Raw genomic sequence first — 21,906 nt, forward strand, 5'->3', positions numbered from 1 at the left:
TATGACAACATAAATTTTTTTAGATTTTTCTGCCACACAACTCTCGAGTAATTGAACGCTAAAGTTCACGCGTTTGAGCATAGAGTTTACATACGCAGTTCTAACATACATCTCGTGCATAAGAGCTTCGATTTAACGCTCAATTATTCGATAACCTTGCGGTAAAAAAATTTGAAAAAAATTGTATTTGTATACTCGATGCCAAAGAATGTTATCGCCAAATTTGATGAAATTCTGATTATTTTGATTTCGGGACGCACTGCCCTGAATTTTGGAATTTGAGCGTTTTCTGCGCTCGAAAAAAAGCGAAAACTACGGAAAACAGGGACGCGGTAAAGGGCCCTGCGGGAGGCGTGTAACTCACAATTTCTTCTCGACGTTTCTCAGAATAGATCTTGCAGCATAACATTCTTTCGTGATAACGGTTAACGGGATGGATATTCGTCATATTACCGGGAGACAAAGCGCCCGGGAGATATAACTTACGTCTATGATACAGAGGCAGGCGCACACTCACACCGATCAATTCGCACATTCCCGTAGCGAGAAACGGCCGCGCGGAAAGGCAGGGGCGAGGGAACCGTAACTTCTCGTTTCTCTAGCAAGAAAGAGCTTTTTCGTTTCTAATGCGATTCTCGGCGAGCTAAAATGCGATGCTGCCGCGCGTGTGTGCGCCTCGGCGAGAGCTCGTGGGTGTGTTTTAAGGACGGAGCAGCAGAACGTTAAGCGCAGCTTCCGCGTAGATTCGTGGTACATCAAAGTTTATGGTCTGCAGTGATGTAGTTGTCTCGCTGAACGATCTTGGAGACGGGCGCGAGAGATTTCGGTTAAGAGACTCGGAGAAACGAAGACGGGGCGAATATAACGATAACGCGCTTCAGCCAGAGAAGCGGAAAGATGAGTATAGATTTCTTCGCGTAAACGCCCACACTGTATGTTCCGATCCCTGGGGAGATGATCGAGCGCAATCCCAGCTCGTATATCTATAGACTTGACGAATAAATAGGTGGATTGAGGCTGCCACCAAAGTTGGGGAGCAGCCGCGATGCCGGCGGCTTTTTCCTCTTCATCTTCCCGGATATATTGCGCTCACGTGGTCCGTGCCCCGAGCACGCATTTCCGAAGCCTTATAATTATCTGACGAGATGAAATTTGGTCAACCGTCCAAGCAAGCTTGGCCATCGCCTCGGGTCCGGTCTCCTGACCCACGACGCCCAAACTCGTTTAACTGTTTACCGCTCAATCCTCGCGCCTATTCCTCCGACATCTGCTCGACGGATCGCGACCCCCCCGGGCTCGTCTCCTCTCGCACTTTCCATCATTTTTATCCTCCGATCATCCTTAATTCTCAATTACCGGGTAGTTTACTATTTCGACGAGACATCGCGACGTACAGCTCCGTCGAGCGTGTCCTCAATGCGGGGAAGTTTCGCAGAATTGTTTGTGAATTGTGGAGATTTTTTTTGGAAATTGTATAAATGCAGGCAGCAGGAATTTTCATGGAGCTGCCTCGATCGCACGTTCTTTAAATGCTTGGCGAAATGCTCACATCGATCGCAACTCGCTTGTGGTATTTTCAGACCCCTTTAAGGCCTTGCATACACTCGTGATGGGCGGAAAAATTGAATTTTTTTTCATTAGACATTCTCCAAGTAACAATGTCTCAAGAATATTCTCACGAAATTTCGTAAAGATCGGGGCATTAGATTAGATGCGATATTATACCTCAGAATCGTCTTTTTTGAAAAATATCTTTTCGGTGGAGACGATTACTAAAAAACTATTAATCCGATCCATACCAAATTTATACCACTTATTTGTTACAATAATAGCTAGGGCCCGGACGAAGGATTTCGTATTTTGTTGGGGGAAAAAAATTGTAAGAAAAAAAGAGAAAATTTAGCACCTTGAAAAATGAATTTTTTGTTGAAACTGTCGCCATTTTTGTTCAAATCCATATTTTTACAAATCCTTCATCCAGGCCCGAACTATTAATAAATAAGTGGTATAATTTTGGTATGGATCAGATTAATAGTTTTTTAATTATCATCTCCGCCGCAACTGATGCTCAAAAAAAGGTGCTACTGGAATCAGCTGGAGTTCCGCCATTTTGAGAAATTTTTTGATGAAAAAAATTGTACAGGTACGCGAACCATATGTACTAATAAATGTCGTTCACAATTTTTCAATAAATATTTATCTTGTTGACGAAAAAAAATCGAGACAATCACATTTTCCGCCCGCTTCAATTAAGGCGAATTATTGAGTCGAATCATCGCTTTGTCACTCTTAATCTGCTCTCGAATGTCACAATGACAGTTGGTCGTCTTTCATAAATCCATGAAACCTGAAAATGAAAATTTTACGAAAAAGGCGATTTTTATTTGAACTCAAGTAAGTTATTTGAAGAATGATTTTTTGCGCGTATCATTTTCCTTCTTTTTTGAAGTTTATTCTATTATTTGAAATAACGTTGAGAAGACATTTGACTTTTCCGGAATTTTATTTATTTGTAGCTGTAGAGCGATACTCGCGATGTCGCAGCTCGTCTCCGCCCGCGCCGGCGCGATTTTGTGACGGATCTGTAAAGCTTGAATAAATAATGGTCTCATCTGCTTGGTCCCTTCGTTCATTTCCGCTCGGCTCTGATGGCACGAGCTTAAAAAGCAGTCGGCGAGCGGGGAAAAAAAGATTACAAGGAATAAACACAAAATCTGTGCTCGCTTTTTCCGGTGAGCAGGCTTTATTTTTCACTGGCGCGCACCACTTTCCGAGGACCGCGTTTAATCATTCATCGCCAGAGAGTTTGCTCCGCCTCGTGCATTCAAGTCTCTCTCCCTTTCGGTCTACGGCTCTTTTACACTCCTTGCAGCCCTGCGACTGCTCGGCCGATCGCATCTTCTCTCGAATAAATTGAACACTTTTTTCAAAAAATGAATCATGAACAAAGTTTTACGGAGCTGCTCCCAAAACGTGCTTTCGATTCCTCCAGTTTTCACGAAACGAACGAAACTTTTGGAGGCAAAAATCCAACATTTTTCTGAGCCGATCCAACCTCTTTGGCTTTCAGTTCCAACGACCGTTGGCTCAATTTCAAATAACATTTAATTGAAGCATTCAAGGTCAGCTAAAGTGGCCATCCGAAGGGGAATTCAGCCCCAATCGTGGCAAACCTTCCTCGTCTAATCGATTGAAATTCCTCGGATATGAGATCGGCAGATCGGTCAGTCGAATATTATATTTCTAGAGACTTCCCACCGCTTGGATCTTACCCTTCAATCTCATGTCTAACGAGCCAACGGTTATATCTTTGAATAATTGAAGCTAAACTCGAAACCTCATGTCCGGCTATTACGTACGTGGAATATTAGAGCATGGATCTCTTTGGCTCTCCGTTCCCCTCTCTCCGACTTGCTCTCTCCTGGCACAGCATCGCCTACACTCGCACGGAGCTCGCCTCGCGTCACTCTCTCTGTCCTAGACTGCCCTCGTTAGAGATAAATCGACGTTGAACCGCACAAGCTCTCCTGAATTAATTCGACCGAATTTCGACCCCGATAATTTCTCGAGCTTTGCCTCCTCCCTCCTGCTCCTCTGCTAAATCCTCTCATCTCAATGTGGACGGGTCAAGAATCAATTATTTATTTGACGATGAATACCTCTAATTGACAGGATCGTTGAATAACCGCTTCCATCTCCGTGCTTACCTCTCAACTCATTAAACCACTTTGGGAACTGCCCTCCAAGATTCTTGTCGTCAATATACGATTGGAAGGGAGCAGCGGTTGGATCCTCGGCTCTAAATTTCCGGTCGGACTTCCTCGTGTGTATATCCACGAAATTCACGTCATTTTTTTACTCAATTCATTATCGGGGATACTTTTTTAGTTTGAACGAAAAAAATGTCTGCCTTTGAGGACCGTTGGGAGTTTGAAACCGCCTCAGAAATTGAAGGTGCGATCGATTGAGAGGAGTTGAAGGACCTTTTTCCAATTTTATCGACTGACCGATTTCTCGGAACATTTTTTTCGATAAAATTTCTAAAAGTTCTCACGAGAACCATCGCTCGCAGTAGTCGCGGCCAAGAAACTTATGCAAAAATTTGCTTCCCACTATTAGTTTTTCGATTAATTAATGTCTTTTCCCAAACGCTGCTACTGCGCGTTTGCTGCTTCGTTTCGCTGTTGTACAAACTGGCAATTTGTACGTGTGTAATATGACATTAGTCTTCGGAGGCTTCCACATGCTCCTGTAGTTTAGACCCTCGCTCGGTAATAGTTGAACTGTTATTTACTGTTAACGGCCCACTTGAAGTATCTCTTGGCGTGTGGGGCGCATAAAACAAACTCGGATATTAACTTACTGCTTATAACATTTACTTAGTTACCACGGGGTGTGGGTTTATGGGCGTGGATTGCCTCGAGCTTTCGAACATAAATATACACGTGCCAGAATTCCGTTCGTGTAGCGAGGACCACACAAGCCAAACCCTGGCTCAACCTATTTACTTTGGCCAACTCACGTAACTTCAAATTAAGGCTGTGGCCTCTCAGAGAATGAGAAACGATTCTGCCATTTACCCATTATTTTTCAACCCTTCGATACCACAAATAAAATTACAATATTTCCATTGAAAGTGTAACTCATCAAAATGCCAATTCAATTCTCACCAATCTATGCTGAAACTGCTGCTTTTGGAATGAACGATTTTTCTTCATTTAAGAAGAAAATTTATAAAACTCGTTTGCTAAGGAAACTTTAAAAACTCAAAAATTTTCGGGATCATATGCTCGCGCAAGAAATAATTTGAAGGTAAAATAGGTGTACTTTGTACCTGGTGAACAGAAAACCAAAGATTCTTGAATTGCAGCCGATGACTTCTCATCATCAATATCGATTGGTCAATATCTTCAAACAGTTTCTTCTCCAGTCATTTCCAAAGTGAGTTTGCAAGTTAACGAAAAAATATGCGAACGAATAAAAAAATATTTCTAATTTTTGAGTATATGTCCAACGTATTCTTTGTTTTATATTATTTTGACCGACAGTGTGAAAATTACATGACCTAGTTTGTGGCATTTTAAAACGAGTGGTGACCGAAATGAAGATGAAAACAAATTGATAAAATTCTGTGATAACGTTCAATTTATCATAAACCGTGTGGAAGAAAAATCCAAAAGAATGTCTATATTTTCATAATTAGTGCGCAGTTCTCACTAAATTTCATGAAATTCCCAACTTCTTTGAATTCCTTAAGTTTCAGCACGAGTAATTATCATTTCCGGTCCCCACCTTGCTTAAGTGGTACCGAGATTTACTTGAGCTAAATTTTTCCCTACTCTGTTGCACGAATAAGTGAAATCCCCCGAAATCGCACGATTACACGAAAACGCCAAAAAATTCTCATGAAATCGTTTAAAATAAGCGATTTCAAGAAATGATTAAAAATCCTCCGGAGATCAGATGAAATCAGCAATTACAGTGTCACGAAATTTGGCACTGAATACTCGATTTTTCCGTTCGTTGCCACATTTCGATATTAAGGCGAAAACACCGGGAGCGTGATGTCAGAAAAGGCAATTTCCATCAGCATTTGCACTCTTTTGAGCGGAATTTCGAAAAAAGCCACATAAATCGAGAAAAGTCAGGGCAAGCGTTGTATAAGCGTCCATACGAAAGGAAATATCAACGATTTATAAAGAGTTCCAACATTCACTTAATCCCGGAGTGGGGGTGGGCGCGAATATCAGGAGATATCTTGGAGCCAATCAATCACTCGGTGGAGCGGTGTTTTGCCGTATTTACCCCTCTCGCGCGTAATACAGGGCTCGTTGAATCAAACGCTTGCTCACTTGTTCGAGCCGTGCTTGCCATAGCCGGTTGGAACGAGGGCGCTGGCTCTGCACTCGTTCTCTGTGTGCGTGTGTTTCTCGCTCTTTCTGTTAGCAGTGGTTGGTGTTCGCCGGAGCGACTGTTATTCACGCCAAGTCGTATATCATTCCGTTATCATCGACTCTTTATATGCGGTCGCGCTCCATTTTCTGTCTGTTTGCTCCGTTAAACGGCGAGCGGTGGCTTTCTCGTGCGGGGGTGTGCGCCGGTGCAATATACGGGTATAAATATCGGCTTGTATAACAGAGCACACAAAGGACGTATTTCATGGGATCGAAGGGCCTCCGACGCGGCGTCGTGCGCCCTTGCAGAGTCGGCGAGTCGGCACAGTGTATGCATTCCAGCGAGCATTTGACCGAGGCAAGAGCATAAGCACTGATTCAGTCGGCATCGGCCATTAGCCAGATTTCGGTGCTTCGTGCTCTCGCACGAGGCTGGCAGGATGCACGGACAGATCTCTTGCCGCGGGAGAGGGCATCCGTTGCGGCATACGTTTCCAAATGACGTAAACTCGTTATTTAAGGGCCGAACGGATCCGGAGTTCGGAGGGGTGGTTCGACGGGCGCATATGCACGGGGATCGAGGAGCGTTATCGTCGTGATCGACTGGCACACTCTTCGCATTATTCAATATCATGATCCGCCATTTATTTTTCGTATCTCCCGAGCGAGCAGGCAACGAATCGCGCTGATTTCCAGTCACCAAACATCCTCGCGGCTGCGCCTCGAAAATTTTCCCATCGATCATGGCGCGGCCGTCTGATTTTATTCGGTGTTCTTCATCGACTGCGAAAAGACAATTTGCAATAAGCTGGCTCCAATCGAGCTTCCATTCCTCATCGACGTTTCGTACGTTTTTTCCACAATTTTTGTTCTCACTCCGCCTTTATTGCGGTGCCGGGATAGTTTGTCAAAAAGCCCGGTGCATCCGCGAAGCCATCCAGCGCGAGAAAAGTCCTCGGGCAGCTTGCGAAACGGGCGGCCACCCTCCCCCGACCGGCGTCATACGGACAACCTCGTGATTGCGGCCTGTGACCAGCCAACCGGAAACGACTGATAGTGATGCTTCTGATCGACTCTTTTCAATTTGCTCCTCGCATATTGATCGAATTATCGGATAAACAGAGCAACGAGATTGCGCTATCTCCAGCCCGTAATGATGGGCGCTATCACTTTTTTAAATGCGGGCGTTTTCGGGTCGGGTGACACGATTCGAAATGTGCAAGCTCGGGCCGGGTGTTTGGCGATGTCATTCCCGCTACCGTTTTTAACGATTCGTCTTTTCTCTTGCTCTTCGTTTATCGACTCAGCATTTCATCACCGCCGTCGACAATCTTGCGCGATGTTAATTTACAACGATTTCATAGTGGTCCAAAACACACTCGAGATCAGAATAAAAAAGGAGAGGAGATCGAAAGCGCGTATGTGGAAATGAAGAAGAAAAATCGATCAAACTTTTTCCTCGAACATTCATAAAAGCCCCAAGAATCAACGAGTTCGAGAGACCGCGTTCGAAAGTCTTTCATGAATGAGGAAAAAGCGCGATAATCCTAGCGGGGTTTCGCGTATCGCAAAGTGGCGTGGCAATCCCTTTGAAAAAGTGAAATATTCGTTGTCGCAAGGCCAGCACACGCTCCGGTCCCGAGATATTTGTAAAGGCGACCGCGGAAGCGCGAGGCAACGGGATAGATAGAGAAAGGGGAGGAAACCCGAGGACGTCGGTCTTGAGAAAGATGACAGGAAACATTGTGAGGAGCCACAGGAAGAGAGTCTGTGAATAAGATTGCGTGTATGGTGTCGAGCAGGCAACAGTTTCGGCTGCCAAGACGAATTTCACCAATATTATGTCGCTTATATACATATATTTATGTAATATAAATTTATCTATGTGTATAGACGAATATGTAAGCTCGTCACCGTACCGCAGAGCTCGGAGATTGCGTCTTCTCCTCGTTTGTAAATGTGTCGCGAGAGGAGCTCTGCGGGGGGGGAGGTGAAAGGGGAGAATTTGGTTCGTTCACATCAGGCTTGTATTGTGGTGCGTCAATGCTGCGGAAACTAACACCGCAGCCTTCCTGCTCTCTCTCTCTCTCTCTCTCTCTCTCTCTCGGTGGTTTTTTCTCTCTCTTGTTGCACGAAGGGCTCGACCTCCTCCCTAGCATTCTCGTTGACACCCTTGCTCCGCAAGCCCTCGTTCCTTCGTTCGTTATTTCTCTTTTCCTCGCTGCCCCCTCTATCGCTCTCGCGATCGTGCACACTCACACACGCTCGTTCGCGAGCTCTCTGTTCCTGACGTTACAAGGGGCTGCTCCATAATGTACCTGGAGACATATTGGCAGACGAATATAAAATCCTCGATTCTCGTCATTCTCATGACACGAGCGAGCACGAGGTCTTTTTAATTGTCCGGTAAACAAACAAAACGAGAGACACTACTTTTGTTCGTCCCGTCACTTTCGTCTCTCGATGTCACGCGCCGCGATATTTATCTTTTATTCATCTCGATGGAAAGTCCTCACTGGCTTGGACGGACGTGTATTATTGGCGAAACATCGATCGCTCTTTCGACCCTTGTGTAGTATTACACTGGACGACGATTAGGGATATTTCGAGGAGAATTCGAGCAGGGAAAATCCTCGGAAAATGTCCGTCAGCAGATCTGATTTCACTTCATTTTTGAGAGAAAAAATCTCTGATAATCCTTTCGAGTTTAATTTTATTTAGGATCGAGGAAATTCGATGAGCTGTTTGATAATTCATACACTTTTGGAGAAATTCCATTGGAATATTCATCCAAGATTCTTTCGTAAGAAAGTAGTGTCTACACAGCTCGAAAAAGAACGGGGAATAACTTTGGGAAATGTTCACATAAACGACGAGTTTTGTCGCGAACATGAAGCATTAACTTGAAAATTCACTTCTCGGGAGGCAGCTCGCAGCTCAAAAAGGGATTCTGCCTCCTATCGGGCGTACGTAATTAATTTCGAACATCCGTTCCTTAATCCACTAGCCCGATGGCAAGGTCTGGCGATTTTCCCAGGCGTGGAGAAGAGCCACGCTAACTTACTCTCATCGCCCCCTCCTCCCTCTCGCTCCCTCTTGACTCAAGTCTCGTGAAAGTATATGCAGCTTTAAGGGAGGGATAAAACGATTATATGAAAAGTCTTCGCTTACTTTGGAGCTGACGGGATCGCACTTCGACGGAGGCGATACATAATATAAAAGCTTCGTACGTACATAAAGTTATATACGAATTAAGGCGGTGTGTATAGAGCGAGGGAGCCCTTGATGGATGTTGGCCATCGCTGTTTGGCTCGTCTGCCAGAAATGAGCGTGAAAGCTGAATGAAAGGGACTCGAGAGTCCAAATAAGGAGGAAGTGGGCGAATGTAAGCAGCGATCTAGAGCCCTCGCACAAATATGTTGATAGAGGAATTGAGAGGAGCGAGCCAAGGGGCCAAGGAACTCGAGGCTTTTTCAGTCCAAACCTATGGAAGCTGCCCAATTGCGATTCCACATTAATTTCAACGAATTCATCGTTAATCTCGATAAAAACGATGGACACGTTTTTCCGAATGGAGTGGACAAAAGCTTCGCCCCAACACCTACTGCTTTTCTACCCTCTTTACGGTGTATCAAACTCGCTCGGATACTCTCCTTTTATGGTCTCGTGTCTCAGGCTCCACCGTTGTGCATCACCGATGAAAATTCGTCGAAGCAAAACGCGCCCGCGGATCTTTCTCACTCTCGTCTTTTCTCCTATCGGCCCAAAACGATTTATCATACCAGGCCTTCCATAGGAATATTGAATACGACAAGATAATCTCTCGACGGAGAACCGCCTTTCTCTTCTCATCGTTTTTCCTCGCCCTCGCCCCTCTCCCTTGCTCCATTCACCCTGCTCTCACCCCCTCTTCTCTCACTTTCGTCCCCCGCAGCCTCTCCTCCTAGTTTGAAATGGCACAGGCGCGTGCTTAATGTACCGCGAGTACCGATAAGCTCGCTGCCAGAAGCACACTGAGGGAGGCATTCGCGGATCTGCACGCTCCTACACTTTATACATACTTATATTTGAGCAAATCCATATCCTCACATGGATGCACACACACGAGCCCGCATCTTCCGTGTGTCGTGACGTAATAACCTGTGCTTTTTTCATGCCCCGGCGGGATGACACCCAAGCAGAGCTCGCGAGTAAAAATAAGAGGGATGCCGGACCTGGCGCCCCTCGCTCTGCCAGATGCACGTTTCAGGAAGCATCCAAGAAATTTTGAATTTGCAGGTTGCTTCCTCAACCGTTTCGCTTGTTTACTGCTCGAGCTCGGTTGTGGCTCGATCTCGTGGCTTCGCGACGAAGCTATATGGGAAGGATGATAAACGATTTTTAGTCGTGTTCCGAGAAACTCCGGGTGAAATTCTGTCAATTGACGTTGGTCGATACGATTTTCGGGAGATGCAGAAACATTTCGGTGGAAGAAATTCGTGGCTGGAGCAGGAATTTCGGTCCTCGAGAGCCTCCGGAGGACTTTGACGGATTCATTCTCCATATTCGCTGGTTCTAAAGCCTCAATTTTTCAATGGTTTCGTCATTTTAAGGAAGTTCACCCGAATCTGACGGAAATCGAAAATTCCAAGTTTATTAACTTGTGCCACGATTTGAATTGAATGAAATAAGATCCTCCCAACTCCAAAGAGCCAGCAAAAACGAGAATAAGAAAATATGTTTTTAGATATCAATGATGTCTTGAGAAAGCCTTGTTACCGGTGATCATCACTTGGGAATGGAAAAAAAACACTTATTTGAGGTCACCGAGTAATAACGACACAAACGCGGTGGAAAGGTTTGACAACACCACGAGGCAACTGGTTTAAAATACAGATATGCGTACGGATATAAATAGAAAATGGCTGTTGTCACATTTTGCTTGACGATTTTCCTACGAAAGTCTTTTAACCGCTATCGTTATGTTTTTTTCATCAACAAAAGAGCAAAAAAGAGTTCAGTTGCTTCGCACTTAATCACAAGTAATGCATCCTTAATGGAGAATCGTCATCGAGACGCCCCAGCAGGACGTTCACGAAAGATTCGTTTTCCTGGTTGACGTACGCGACGAAACTCCGGCAGCGTGTCCGCATATTATTCTCAGAGACATTTAATCATCTAGAAATCGAGCGTGGGGCTTAATAAAGATTTTTTCGCTTCTAAAAAATCCATTAAATTCCCAGCAGGATCGATGACGGCGAGTTTTTTTCAGTTATCCAACGTCCGGGGAGCCTCAAACTGTTTTGTCGTCATCAATTATTCATCAGAGTCGAGGGGGGGGCGAGGCGATGTTCGGACGATTTCTCGACTGATCCAGCTCCAAATAACGTCGCGTGGTTGCCCACCCTGAATATCTGTATCCGGAGGAATATTTCGCCGCGTAAGCCCCCGAGTCCGTTTCCTCGATCTTACGGGACGAATGGGGCAACATAAAATAACGAAAGCGTTGGAAGCACCCGGCGGACTCGTCGTGAGGAATAAAAACATTTATTTACACGCACACGCTCGCGCACGAGATTCGGTGGACGGGCGGCGATATGGAGCGTTTAATGGGGTCGACGACGCCGTGGGGGGTTCGGTGCTTTCCGCGTAATACGAAAATAAAAAGCATCTAGAGAGTGAGAAACTCGGGAGCGTGAGTACGAACGTCGGAGTCTGCATTGGCGAGATTTTCGCGCGACACTACTCGTGGCAGCTCCACGGAGGGGGGAGGAGTGCGAGTGTATACACTTTGTGGATTTATCGCAAAGTTGAACGAGCTCTCTCTCTCTCTCCAGCTCTGGGTTTGCTCAGAAGTTGGAAACTGCGGTGAGGGATTCAACCGGATATTTATACGCTTCTGAATGCGCGTACGAGGATCACTCTAATGGTTTTATTATACCGATAGAGGCGTGAGAGAGCACACGAGTCAGTGTATATGCGAGCTGTACAATACTCGTGTGGCTTTTGTCGACCGCAACTTTCGCCGAGGCATCATCATCTTTTTCACGCCTCGTTTTTATCCTATACATTTTTCGCCAATACCCCGCGACCTGAAATCCCACAGGATTTCCAGACCGTTTTCCCCCCGAAAGAAGAGAAACATGGTGCAGAGAGAATAATAATATTTATACATAAAATGAACATAAGGAGGTGAAAGAAAAAGGAAAACGCCCGAAAGAAAACAGCTCGAACGTTTTGACTCGAGCCCCGGAATCGTCGCACTCGCAGCGCCCTTTCAGCACCCCTTTGCCTCGAGCTATATATACTCGGATTAGTCCTGTATTTATACAGATTTCTGTTCTTCGTCGCTACATATAGAATAGAGTCTGCGTGCAGCAGTCCGATAGCGAGCCGGAATGAGCATTGCTGACAACACGAGGATGCCGAGGTGTCCTCTGCACACTGCCACAGTGTCCTTGTTCTCCTTTCCCTTTCCGCCCGTCCCTCTCTCGCCCATCCGACAATTATGTGGCCCGATCTAGCTGATGCTATGCTACGAGATCGTTGCGGGAGACTCTCGAATCTACAACTCCCAACGCCAGAGCTCTGCTTGGTCAGCCTTTGCTTAGGACCTTGATGGCTGCGTTGTATGTGCCTTTGCGCCTGTTCAGCAGCGACAGCATTCGTTCCCGACGTCACGCACACCAAAGAGGATCCTTCAAGCCCTGTGACCTCGATGATTATTCAATTTCCCCATGAATACGTCAACGGTCACGTTCTCTCGCGTGACCTTCGACCTCGATTCTTTCGATGATCTCCGAGAACGCGAGACTCTGGAATTTTCATTTTTCACGACTCCCCGCGGGTCCGTCGATGATGAAGTTTGCTCGCATCTCTTCTTGGCTCCCTGGGATAGGATTGAAAGGAATTTTCAGACCTTCGTCCAGAGGGAGTGAAGAGCCCTGAAAAGGGAAACCCAGTAGATTATCTCGAGAATTTTTTCCTCTTTTCTCTCTTAGAATCAACAAGTACTTCCAACTCTTGAACAGTATCCAGAAGCCCCGCGTTCTGCTCTCTCTCGTTTATACATCGAGATAGAGGGTGCTGCGTTAGTTTCTTCGCCACCCTTCTCGAGAGTGTATTTCGACGAGCTTCCAACTTCCCACTGTTCTTGTTACTGACCGATATATCAACGGGCGTGGCAGGCTTCTGACATCTTACGTCAGCAGTTCAACCGAGCATGTAAATATGCACGAAGTGCGGATGGATACACTCTCGCGTTCGCAGGTTCAACGTCATCGAGCAAATAGATATCTGGCGGAGAAATAATCCGCGTTCATCGGCAGCTGCATATGTCACGTGGAGCTCATCGTCCAGTTTTTATTCCCGAATCTGCTTTTCCGAGTTCCACAAAAGTGTTGGATTTATCGAATCCACTGGGGAGCGAAGCACCTCAAATTTTCCATTGCGAAATTATCCGCGGAATCGAATCCCTCTCGATGTTCCATTTGCTAGAGTTTTCCTGGAGACGAAAGAGTTTCGATTCGCGTTGTTTAAAGTTTGCTAAGTTTTATCCCCCGACGGGAGATTTCCTGCTGTCGGAATCGCGCAGATTTATCCGCCGTTGCGAAGTTTGTTTGTTGAGAGTGCGCGGGGGCGGTCTATAACTCAAGAGCTGACCGACGCTCGACGTTGCGGTACGGACCTTCGTCTTGCAGGAGAAAACGGTCTGACAAGGAGCGTCTTGGAGCCGCAAGGGGAGGAGGAGGGAGGCCGAGGATGCACGAGAGTCGGCCGTTAAATCAAGAACGGTTAACTTAATCATGCCCCTCATTCGCGCGAGAGACAAACGCTCGTGTTTCTGGCGTTGCTCAATTTCACGGTATATCCGGAGCGCCGATTCGGTCAGCGAAGCAGAAGCCTCGGCAGCATACGCCCCTGGAAAAAGACACTTAAAATTCAGCTCGAATAATAAAAGGAATAAAATGAGAATGGAGGAAAAAAGAAACGGAATCAACCCCCACGGAGCGATGCGAAGGGATAAAAGAATATTACGAGGCGTTGTAGTCGATTAGGCAAATTTTTCCGACGGACCGACACACAGGTTCCTCTTATCCGGAAAACTCCTTTTTAAACCGGATCTTCAATCTTCAGACCCGAGATATTCACCCCCGAAGAGAAGAAGCGAGTGAGCGATCCTGGTGAAAGTAATTAATAAACATTCTTGAGAGACTTGGTCGGTCTTTTCTTCCCTCCTGACTTCCTAAGAACCTACACTTCTGGCTGTTCGTCAAATTCGTACGCGGTGACTTTCGGCAACCAAAAGGGTGTAGCCGGTCGCTCATTCTCAGTGATTAATCAGCCGAAACATCTCCTTCTGCTTGTTAGGAGTCGATACAAAGTACTCGGGACTCTTGCCGCGGAATGTTGATTAAATAATCACTGGAATAGCTCAGTTTTGCGTGGAAACACCTGAGCGATTGAACTACTTGGAACGGAACGAAGGGGATGGGCGGAGATGTTTTCAACGAGTCAAAGCTTTTGAGTTTCAGAAATATTTGAGCTTTATTTCACAATGTTTTCTCTGCCGCGGAGAGAAAATGTGAGGAAAAAATACGGGGAAGGAACGTTCGCGTTATCGTACGCCGCGTTAAACATTCATAACAATAACAAGCGGAATAATCATAATACGAGATGCTTTTTTTCCACGAATGCTGCAAAAGCCTCTGTCACAAAAGTAACTCTGACGTCAGGGAGGAGCGGGTGGTCCAACGTTTTGTCTTCGCGGTGAATGTACTGTCCTTATCTCGAAACTGGTCCATCACGCTCACCGGGTTTTGTTCCCAATTGTGTGCGGGGTGCTCGCCTCTCTCGCTCTCTTTGGCAATGTCTGGACGTGAATTGTAAGGAGACAGGAAACCGGAAACGCGAACAACGTCTGGACAAGGCTTGTTGCGCTCAGATTTCACTGTTGCGTGGACACACAAGCGCGCGTTCAGAATATTGTGGAATTACTGAAACGGAGCCCGAAAAGGCGAATTTTAATGTGAAATATATTTTCGAGGCATCGATCAGTCCGCGTGTCCCTCGATGGCCATTCATGTCCTCGAAAATGACTCGCGATTCTGGAATCCAGGAAATTCAAATGCGCGCTCAATGTTCGAGCTTTCCGACGCTCTCGACGTCGGAGCTTTTACATAGTAAAACGAAATTTCGTTCGACCGATTTTCGAAAAGCTTTCCGACGCTTATTCCCATTTCTTCGACTACTCCTACCGAAAATCATTTTCCAAATGAGCGTGCCCCAGTCGGCAAAGTCACCGAGCCAGTGAGCATCTTTTCTGAGCTTCCGGAAGCTCGAATTTAAGGTAAATCATGCCCGAACGATTTTATCGATGTCTAAATCGGATCGATTTTTACTCCCTAATTAAAGATATTATCACTTTAAATTAATGTCGGACTCGTTAATTCGAAATAGTAAATACATTTTTTCAACTTATCTCGCATGGCGAATGAAATTACAAGCCATCCACTAATCGGAGATCCATCGCTCACCGAACCCCAAATTTCACTCATCCCTGCCGAAAATACTCTACTCTTTTATGTAAAAAATCGCTTTAGAGAGCGCAAAGGGAAAATACAACGGGAAATGGATCAAGAAAAAAGTGTTAATAAAAAGACAGAAGGCTGTGACAGGAATGGCCCAAGCCAAGAAGAAACAAAATGCCGAAATAAACAAATGTGAGGTTATACGAGTGCTCACTACCAATTTCGTTCATTCTTTAACATCATACATGTATCTTCATTACTCGTAAAACAATCGTCTCGAATTTTTTCCCCAAACCTTCATTACATACTTAATTCTTATTGTGTACGTTTTTCATAAACTCCGTAAGAAGCGTTCATTCGTTATATGGAAAAATGAACGATTTTTTAAGCTCAGTCCCTCTTCATATTTAAACACGTTTGTCTCAACAACCAATAAGACGAACCCTTTAAAATTTGATACGCGTGTCAGTCGACTACTCATTTAAAGTCTGTGTAAATTTCGAGATTTTCTTAAGAAAATCGTTTCGTGCACGAGCTACCTTAATGAGGAAATTGAAAGGCAGGCGTAATGAAAACGATGCGAGGATGCGCGCGTTGGTTCGTTAATGAGAACCGGTAGGACGATCACTCGCTTCAATCCTTCACGAGTTAACCACGAGACTTAACTCAGCGGAGAGGCTCAGCAGAAGGGAGAGAGCAAGGTCCGTTTCGGTGAAGGGATGTGATGTAAATCAGTCGAGTGGTCAGCCGCTGGTCTGCCGCCGCACATTAACTTGCCAACTGTTTCGCTCCCATTTCTCTTTAAAGTGGAATATTGGGAAGGATCTTGGCTGGTTCTTCGCTCTTAATCTGGCTCCTTCCTCGAGGCTGAATCTCTGCTCGATCCTGAAGCTCTTTTAAGGAGGATTTAGTAAAAATTCGAGGAACAAGATTTTTTTTCGAACGATCAATAAACTTTTCAAGTATTTTCCGATTCCTCTCCTCACACCGAGCTTCGACTTCATGCGCCCCCGGAGCCCCGTCGAACTTCCCCGTTTCGTTGGAGTCTCTAGCTGGACAATCGAAGGTGCGGGGCGGAAGGAAAGTGTTTGGAGGGAGCGATCGATTGTTAAGTTCGTGTGCGGCTGAGTGTCGTGGACACTTACAAATTAGGCAATCAAGTTCTAATCCTGCGGACTATGCTGGTTCGTAGGCGGCTATATATCTGTGTGTATTTTTCGGTGTATCTATCAGAAGCGATTTCTCTCCCCTGCGATCGAGGACCCGCGTGCTCGAGGCCACAAATACTTTAATCCGTCCATTAATCCGTATAACTCGATCTCGCTTGGTGTGCGAGAGATAAAACTTTTTCTCCAGCGAGTTAAGTTGTGCCAGGCCTTTTGTCGTCGAATGCAGAGCTCGCCCGCATCACTCTCCACGCTGCTTCTCGCTCCGCGTGTGCTTCTGTGCGTCAAAATGTGTGGAGCAGCGCGCGTGTTTCGCCTCGTGAGGCTAATCGTCGATGATAATCTCCCAGGGCCATTATTCCGAGCACGGTCTCCGGAGACGAGGAAACCGATGACTCGGATTCTTAATGCGAGAAGATTAACGCATGTGCGGACGTTCAGGACAGGCGGACGTCGAAGCTTGTCGCGATGATAACGAATTTCGGACGAGCCGGAGGACGTATTTGGGAAGAAAACTTCGCAGCAGTTCCCTCGAGAAAATCGAGATCGTTGATTTGCCAGGGAGGTATGGGAACCGATCGATGGAAGCTCGTAGAATTTCAGGTGAATTTTAATCTTCCTTGGAGCCCCGCAGATTGACAGACTTGCATGAAACTCCCGTCAAATATTAATCCATTTTTCATTCCGTCTCGACGGAAGTAGATACGTCATCCGAGCAGGCTAGTTTATGTCCGCGGAGTTAAAAGTGAGGGCGAGAGCGCGATAAAGGAAGAGCGCGCAGGTGATCACAACTCAGTAGCTCTCAGTACATCGTACAGGGATTGATTTCTGAGGGTGCATCTCTGAAAGAGAGCAGAAGCGCGCCGCGCGTTTGGCTTGATAAAAAAGTGAGCGGAAAGTAAACGAAGGGCGCTGGAGAATGGAGGTGAAGGATGCTCGCCCTCCCACAGGCTTTTCCGCAGCCGTTGTACGAGCGACGTATCCTGAGGGAGGGTGAGGCCGGGGGGCCGAGCAGATGAGGAAGTAGAAAGGGGGCTCGGTTGAATTTATGTCTTTCGCATCTCCGTGAACTCGTACGATTTTTTACCTCTCCCTGCTCGCTGCGAGAGAGCTCCGGCTACAGTTACGCTGGACAAACAACAATAAATATATTTCACGCGATCGTATGTGTGCAGGGTTATACAAACGTGCTGGTGCGGAGGCTTGACAGAGGGAGGGAGTTGGGCCAGGACGGGATCTCGACGTAGTTGAGCCCCCGCACGGCGAGCCAGAGGACGGCGAGAACTTCCACCCGAGCACGTACAAGCATAGCTTAGCGTGTAATCTGACTGCACACCGCCCCTATTTCAGGTCCAACCCTCTCGCACCCTCGCGCCTCCGGAGCTTCGGTAAACTGCAAGCCGGGGACTTTGGTCTCTCTCCGAAGGAGGAATACCTGAAAGAATTTCACGAGCTCGAAACTCCTCGTTTTTCCTCTTTTTTCAGCCCATTCATTGCTCTCTCGCGCCTCCTCTTTTCTCCCGTACGCACAAATACTTTGACCCGGGCATTCGGACAACTGCGCTCTCGATAAACCTTATAATTAAAGCCCGACACACGCTATCATTTTCAAACGTTCTACGGACCATTCGGAATGCTAATGTACGAGTACGAAACCGCGACGCAAGTAGTTTTTGTGCCTCCCGTCCCCACACTCGCACCCCCCGCCGCCGCCCGATGGCCTCCACCTACGCTTCCGTACGTCCGTGTGTAAGCGGTCGCGTACGAGCTTAAAACATCCCTTAAATTACCCCCATTAGTGAGGGTTGAATGCCGAGCAAACGAGGATTTCACTGCTGCGCCCAACCGGCATTACAGCGTTATGTAACACCGCCAGGAGATTTATTCCATTCGAAATATTACCTTTTGTAGCCCAGCCCCCTCGACCTTCCCCGCCGCGAATAATGTTGTTGTAATACGCTCAATGTCACACCCCGAAATTTCGTACAAACCGAAACCCGTTTGACCAGCAGAAGAGCTGAAAGGCAATCAGAGAGAGAGAGAGAGAGAGAGAGAGCAGCGACGTTTCCCTCCCGTTTTCTTGGCAACTGAAAATTTTCAACGATTTCCCAGCCGAAAGCATTAACGGCTCCACCGCACCAACGACCGACCCTTATCGCTCGTATCTCTTTAATTTCTCGAAAGTAGCCACGGTACACTCCCACGTAGAGTGGACGAGGAGGATAAGAGAGAGGGAGCGAGATGCTCGACGATTTACAGAATTTAAACAGTCCCCTGGGGATAAGGCGAGTCTCACACGCCAAAGGCTGTGCACGGATTAAGCTGTGCTGCTCCGCGTGCTCTCTCGCTCCGAGCCATCCTTACGTATACTGCTTTATATATACAGTCATTATATCCGCATAATGCCGACGTCCTTCCTGCTGGATAAAACAAAACAGTAGCCACGAGTATATTAATGCTTGGCTTAATGTGCCTCGTCTAATTAATGGACCGAGAGCCCCCTCAGTCTTTCCGCTCCGGACTCTTTGCTCTGCAGATTCTCTCTTTTTGCTCGCTTCTCCCTCGCGCACCTTCGAGATTCACGCCGTGGCGTTCCGACCTCCGGGAAAAATGCATGAGAGCCCAGCTGATAAGCCCGATGAAAGTGAGCCGCACGAGGAAAAGAGAAGTCGCTGAAATATTTCTGCGGAGAGTTGCTTCAGACAAAAATGAAATTCCCACCAAGCCGAGGAGCGCTTCCCACTCCCAGTTTCCTCCAGGAATATCTGTAGCTGGATTCCTGACAAGGGAATCTCGGCCCAGGGGTGGTTCCTCTCGGCACCTCTCCGAGTCGAGAGCTCCCGGAGGGGCGGAGCCTTCTTCCTGGTCCTGCTCGTGGGATGCAGTCGATGCGCTGCACCCCAGAGTCCTCCGTCGCAGGCCCCGCCGTCCTCGAGGACTTTCTTACTTCCGCCGCGCCGACGCTTCCGAACGCGAGCGACGAAGCCCAGCGTCGCATCAGCGGTCCGCGGGTCTTCCAGTTCCCGGAGACCTCGCTGCAGGCTTCGGACCTATCGGAGCTTCGACCCGAAGGTAAACACCGATTTCCAGTCGACTTGAAATCCTCGGGGATCCATGCGACGATACGAATACCGGAGCCTCGTGCAAACGCTCCCGAAGAGCCTCCCTCAAAGTACTCGATTCGCAGTCGATTCAATTCTCGATGCCGCTCCGGTGGGAAAATCCAGAGGCTCGTTATACCGAGCGGTCATTCTCGCTGAACATGTTCATCTCGATAACAGCCGGTTGGAGTGCACGCGGGCTAGAAAAGTGAGAGAGGCCGAGAGGGAGAGTGAAGCACGTTGAGCGAACAGAGAATCCGAGTATGGAAGAAGGGTCGGTTGACTAAGGGTGTTTCCGCGCAGCATATCGGTTAGCTAGGATATATAGAGTGGTTAGCGGTTGATGAACGCACACACCAGCCAAGCTAGTCCCGTCGGCTAATCGAATTATCGTCGCTTTGAGGATCCACAGCCCGTGGATGATCCGATCATGGTACGGCCGATGAACGGATTGCCATGCGATGCGAGCACACTTCCGTGCTCACCGAGAGCATCCCCGCGTGCGAGCCGACACACACGCACACGGAGACAAAACACCTGCGAGCTGGTTCACCGTCCGCGCGCGTAGCTTCGATGCTCTCGATTTCCACTGTCCCATCGACGCCCTTCTCGCTCTGTGTTCTGTCGCCTCGTTATGGACTCTGGCTGCATTCAGCACCCTCGCTCCTCTCTCTCTCTCTCTCTCTCTCCTCTTGCTTCCTCTCGCTCTCGGGTTCGCTCGCTCTTGCTGTGCACGGCTGGAAATCGACGGCGTCGCAGCAGCCTCGCATCGTCTCTCGCGCTACCGATTACGGAAGAGCGAGCACCAGAACTCTCCCTGCTGGCCTCTCTTTTTTTCATTCGCTAAAGAATCCTCCACCTCATTGGCTTTTCGACAAGAGAACTCTCCTCCGTGGCTCTGCCAGTAAATCGATTTGCGCCAGAAAGGGATTCGATCAATTAACTCCATTCACCTTCCTCTTTTTTACCCGTCCCATTCCACCAATTACACGCTTACATCGAATGAAAAACGGGGAGAAGCACGAGGCAAAAATTTGATCTCACTCGTCGGCCGTTGATCGAACATCCTCTGGCCTTTTCGAATCAAAACTCAAACTCCTCAACGACCTGTTTCAAAAGAGTGTCGACGAGCCTCTGCGAACGAGCTGGCTCGACGTACTTTAAGGCCTCGATCCGACCGGGCCGAACGACGTTTTGACAGAAAAACATGCACCAGTCGCCTCGATCCGATTTCTCCCTCCTCTCCGACAAAGACAAAACAGACGCCTTCCCAACGATCTTCCTGCCTCGCCCAGCCTCCCAGAGATCTAAGAGCGATTTTATGAGATCAGTGGGAAAACGCGCGGAATGAAACCGCAGGAATTCGCGGTCAGGGTCATCCCTCTCCCGAACATCTCAGCACAAAGTTCGAGCCGTTTCAACGCTCCCGCAATCTCGAGCGAAGAAGAGATTGTGCGAATGATGATACGCGTACTCGAATAACAGTTCGTAGGATCATAGCTACAGAGCTGTGGAACGAGCCTCCTGTGCACACCATCAAAGCGCTTCGTTCGGTGGACCAAAATGTTTGCAGTGAGAACTTCCAGGCCGCAATATTAACATCCCCGTGAATATTGTCCAGGCGGATTCGGAGTCGTCGCAGCGATCTCGGGGGTCCGTGGGACATATTGCAAACCGCAGCGAAACTTTGCTCATAGCGTATGCGCTTGCCGGAGCTGGAGAGGGTCCGAGGGGGGGGGGATATTACGGTGACAATAGTTGGGCAAGTCCTCGCTCCTTCGGGCTCCGTCCAATCGATGTCCAAGACCGAGCAGTCGCCGTCGAGTCCCCCCGCAGTCTTTCCAAGCCCAATTTTTATTTTCTAAACTCCATTCGAACGCTCATAACTCGCTGGAAAATCGAGCCACGAATTGGCCTCCCACGCTCGTCAGAGCGCACAGCAGCCGAACTCCAGCCTCGTGTCTAGCTCCAGCACAGCCGTTACCAGGAACGCGCGTCGCTCTGACAAACTGCCGCTGCTCCCGTCCAGAGAGAGAGAGTTGTCGAAGGACCCGCTCGAGCTTGCTAAACGTGTTTGTATCTATGTGTGGACTATCTAGCCCCCATGTTTGCCAATGTATATAGCTGTGGATACCACCGTGTGTGCACTTCGAGCTGGGGTCAAACTAATTCGATTCTAAACTCTGACCACACGCAGCCAACGGCAGCTCGCGGAGCAGGATGCTTGGCAGGACAC

The 21,906-nt window shown here is 47.5% G+C and overlaps 1 protein-coding gene across 3 annotated transcripts in view; it reads left to right on the top strand.

Moving 5' to 3' along the window:
* LOC122417269 (LIM domain only protein 3-like) overlaps positions 1-21,906 on the top strand; it is an 86,277-nt gene that overhangs the window by 23,528 nt on the left and 40,843 nt on the right. The window contains exon 1 of one of the 3 annotated variants that reach the window (XM_043430653.1): positions 19,621-19,641. The exons of the other annotated variants lie outside the window; for them this stretch is intronic. The gene's annotated coding sequence lies outside the window, so the exon portion shown is untranslated. Of the gene's footprint in view, positions 1-19,620; positions 19,642-21,906 lie in introns of those variants that run through there. 3 annotated transcript variants of the gene reach the window in all.

The sequence above is a fragment of the Venturia canescens genome, chromosome 10 (assembly GCF_019457755.1).
Source record: "Venturia canescens isolate UGA chromosome 10, ASM1945775v1, whole genome shotgun sequence".
Lineage (NCBI taxonomy): Eukaryota > Metazoa > Arthropoda > Insecta > Hymenoptera > Ichneumonidae > Venturia > Venturia canescens.